This window comes from Austrofundulus limnaeus, unplaced genomic scaffold (assembly GCF_001266775.1).
Source record: "Austrofundulus limnaeus strain Quisiro unplaced genomic scaffold, Austrofundulus_limnaeus-1.0 Scaffold771, whole genome shotgun sequence".
Lineage (NCBI taxonomy): Eukaryota > Metazoa > Chordata > Actinopteri > Cyprinodontiformes > Rivulidae > Austrofundulus > Austrofundulus limnaeus.
The window spans coordinates 76146-80600 of record NW_013953173.1 but is presented as its reverse complement, the minus strand read 5'-3'; positions in this window follow the sequence as shown (position 1 = coordinate 80600).

Sequence of the window (4455 nt, the reverse complement as noted above, 5' to 3'; positions counted from 1 at the left end):
CTCTGAAAGAGTGACCGCTGGCCTGTAAATGAGTGAAAACTGCAGAGTTCTGGCCATTAGATGTAGCTCGTCTGTGTTGGGACATTCTTTTGAACAGAGGTGGAGGCCTCGTTTTCAGTTGTCCCCCTCCTACAGCGCGGCCATTGCCAGTATCACTCCACCCCGTTAACAATAAGTGTTAATTAGGTGTCAATGATAGCCATGTGATGTGAGTATCAGTCACATGGAGGCAGGGCTTAAAAGCCTGAATTTTGCCTGAAACTCCCATACTGAAGAAGTCTCTTGGAGAAGAGACGAGACATTTCATTAGAGAAGAACCCATCCAGAAGACCTATACAATTTTTTTCTTTTTGATGAATGGAGCAGACATTATTTTCCTGAATCAAAATCAACACAAATGTTAAAATTTTCTGCACATTTTCTGAGGAAAATCATTCGTTGTATTTTTCCGTCTCATAAAAAACAGATTTGGTCTACTAAGTTTAATTAGCAACAATTAGACTTTTTTTTATTATAACAAAGTTTAATTATGCATCAAGCTATACTTGTATCGAATCATCAAACAACAATTAGTTAATAACGTTTTCACCTGTGATTGTTTTGTTAAATCTTTTATTAGGAATGATGATCATAATAAATCCAACTGTGTTGTTAATGACCATGAAAAAACTAAACACGTAAATAATATCTACACTGAAGTTTGGAACAACAGGTCAGAAACCTGCGCTGTAAACCCAGTGTTTTTTAGGCAAGAGAGATCTTAATGTCGCTACAGTTGGACATTCTCACAGTCATTTTAAACCTTGATCATCAATATAAAAACAAATTTTAGGGCAACTTAACAATCTTTTAGGTTTAAACCACTGTTTTGTTTACAAACAACCAACCAAAGGTTAAAAAAAATCACCATCAACTCGGAAGAGGTTGCCAGCTTATCTGCTGCCATAGAACAGGAATGACACCAACAAGGATGGTCATTACAGAGTTTGAGGACAATTGAGGAAAAAAATACAGTTTGAAGGTTGCCACCATGTGAAAGCTTCTCCAGGCAGCTCATGCTCCTTGACATCGACATCAGAGTCCTGTAGGCCATCATAGAGGAGCAAATGATTCTGCTGATGCTGAAGGGGGAGCAGGATCCAAGCCAGGGGTCATGGGGGTTAGTGATATGTCCTAAAAGCAAACTGTAACCTAATTTCTCTATCACACACCAAATCTGACTGAGTCGGGTCGACATCCAGCTGCAGAGTCCGGTTTCTGCAAAGTCAAAAAGACGACAGAAAGAAACTTTTGGTCAAGAGGAGAACATAAATTTCAGTGTGGGTGGCTCAGATCGTACAGCCCTACTACTACTACTACTACTACTGATAGCAGCAGTAGTGCAGCTTAAGTTAATCTGCACTACTGCTGCTATCAGTTATGTTTTACATTAAGAAGGTAGATTTAATTCAACCTGGAAAGATTCACACAGAGAAAAGGTGATTAGAGAGTTTTATTTGACATTAATACATTTAAAGTTTTGGCGCTCAGACCCCGGCAGAAGACGTGTGTGCTGTGAGTTGCAATAAACTTGGATGAGCAGCTTCAGATGAGGAATAGAGATGTTTTCCCCCGAGGCCTGGACACTGGTGGTGGAGGCCAAATAATTAATTTAGTTACATTTAGAATACATTTAGTTTATTTATGTAGCTCCATGACATATGTTGTCCCAGGGCACAAAAAATAAATAAATAAAAAAACTGCCTTAGGAAGCCAGCAGATTCTGATAAATCTTTTCGACAGACTCCCATCCTGAGCAGCACATAGCGACAGCGGAGAGGAAAAACTCCCTTTTAACAGGAAAAAACCTCCAGCAGAACCAGGCTCAGGGCAGGCGGCCATCTGCCTCAATTGGCTGGATTGGTGGACAGGAAAGGGAAAAAAGAGAAAAGCAGAAGGGCTGGTCCAGGTGTGTAAGAGTCGAGAGAATGAGGGTGGAGAAGGGGAGGAGATGGATTGAAGTTTAGCTGGTGGGCAGGAGGAGCCATGGATGGAGGACTTTATATCTGGAGACTTGTCCAATGCTGATAAGCTGCAGCAGAAGCACATCACATGATGCAACAACCGGATGACGCAGGTTAGGGTGGAGAGAGTCTTCCAGATGGAATTTATGGTTAGGCTTCATGACAAATTACCACTCCTCAAAGCTGTAGTGTTTTAGTTTTATATATATACAGGATGAGTCAGATTTGTTTAGTTTAATAAGAAATTCAAATTTGTTCACAAAACGTCTCGCAGACACAAATATTTTCACTGTTTCTTATAGAAAACCAACAATAGTCACATAATTGAGTGCAATTTATTTACAATAATTTACTAATTTACTATAAGAAACAACTAAGAATAAAATACTGAAAATCAACTTTTAAAATGAGTTCATTTCTTCTGAACTAGATAACGAAGAGCGGTAACATAATGACCCCCGCATGCACAAATGCATCAGAACTCAGAAGTCTTTATTCCTAATAAATGTCATGCTACTAGGTGCATCCCAAAATTGTAGTGCTTTGGGTGGGGGTCTTTTTTTTTGGGGTGGGCGTTGAACCTGATGGATAGCCCCTCATCAGAGCTAAATAACCAAAGATATCTGAAGCTCCTGCGTTTAATAGATTTTGAGCTATAACCATTTTTGTACATCCAGATAACCCTTTTTCAGATAAATTGGCGGTCCGGGGGTTGGGGGGCACTGATTTTTGCATGTCCTGACACCCACTCTTTGAAAGGAGCTCCCTCCTCAAATATGGGGTCTATCATAAAACTGCTGGCTGGTGCAGCTTAGGTCAGACTCATCTACAGCACTACCAAATTTCATGTTGATTGGTGCAGCCATTTTTGTTCTACGATTGACGAAAAATCACTGAAAAAAAAAAAACAGTACGAAAACACCTTTTTCAGATGAATTGGGGGTCTTGGGGGGGGGCACTGATTGGTGGGCCTGATGGATAGAGCTTCATCAGAGCTAAACAACAAAAAAGAAAATCTGAAGCTCCTATGTTTAATAGTTTTTGAGCAACAACCATTTTTGTATGTTTAGATACCCCTTTTTCAAATAAATGGGGGTCTGGGAGGGCACTGATTGGTGGGCCTGATGGATAGAGCTTCATCAGAGCTAAACAACAAAAAAGAAAATCTGAAGCTCCTATGTTTAATAGTTTTTGAGCAACAACCATTTTTGTATGTTTAGATACCCCTTTTTCAAATAAATGGGGGTCTGGGAGGGCACTGATTGGTGGGCCTGATGGATAGAGCTTCATCAGAGCTAAACAACAAAAGAAATCTGAAGCTCCTATGTTTAATAGTTTCTGAGTTATAAGCATTTTTGCATGTCCAGACACCCCCTCTTTGGATGGAGCCCCCTCCTCAAATATGGGGTCTATCGTAAAACCTTTGGCTGGCGCAGTGTAGGTCGGACTCTTTTACAGTCCTGCCAAATTTCATGTTGATTGGTGCAGCTGTTTTTGTGCTACGGTTGACCAAAAATCACTGAAAAAAAAAAACAGTACAAAAACATTTTGACTCCTGCTTACGCTTCGCGTGCAAGGGTTATAACTATGGTTCACCAGAATTATTTTTGTATTTTAACTGGTAGGATCCTTGTACAGACTAATTGTGCATGCCTGTGCTTCCTCAGTTTAGTACTAGTGAGTTCATTAATTTAATTTAAACCTTTATTTCACCAGGCAAAACATTAAGAACAATTCTTATTTACCATGCTGGTCTGAAACAAATTTTTTTTTACAGTCATTAGAATCAGTTAAATTAAACAATTTGTGTATTTTTATTTCCATATAATGTTTTTACATTTCTGTATGTACAATCGATCTGCACATAGATTCTGCTCCATCTGTCTGTTGACCAATAGGCAATGTATGTGCATAATGAAGCAGAAATTCATAAGGTAAAGTAAAAACAGAATAAATTATAATGTAAAAACAACACATGGAAATAAACTTAGTAAACAATAGTAAAATGAGAAACAACCTGTTAATGCAAGCATCTAAGCTTAAAAGGCACTGGTGTGTACAGTATATCAATGAGCAATTGACAAAGAATATTGTCACCTTAGCACAGACAGCAATGTTCAAAGTTAAATTGCATGCTTTGCTATCTGATTATGAGTATTTTAGATAATCATGAACCCCCGCACGTGAAGTGTAAGTGGGAGTCGTATTGTTTTCATACTGTTTATTTATTTTAAAAAAAAATTTTAAGTGATTTTTGGTCAACCGTAGAACAAAAACGGCTGCACCGATCAACATGAAATTTGGCAGGGCTGTGGACGAGTACACTGCACCAGTCAACGGTTTTACGATAGATCCCATATTTGAGGAGGAGGGGTCTTTTCAAAGAGGGGGTGTCTGGACATGCAAAAATGTTTATAACTCAGAAACTGTTCAACACAGGAGCTTCAGATTT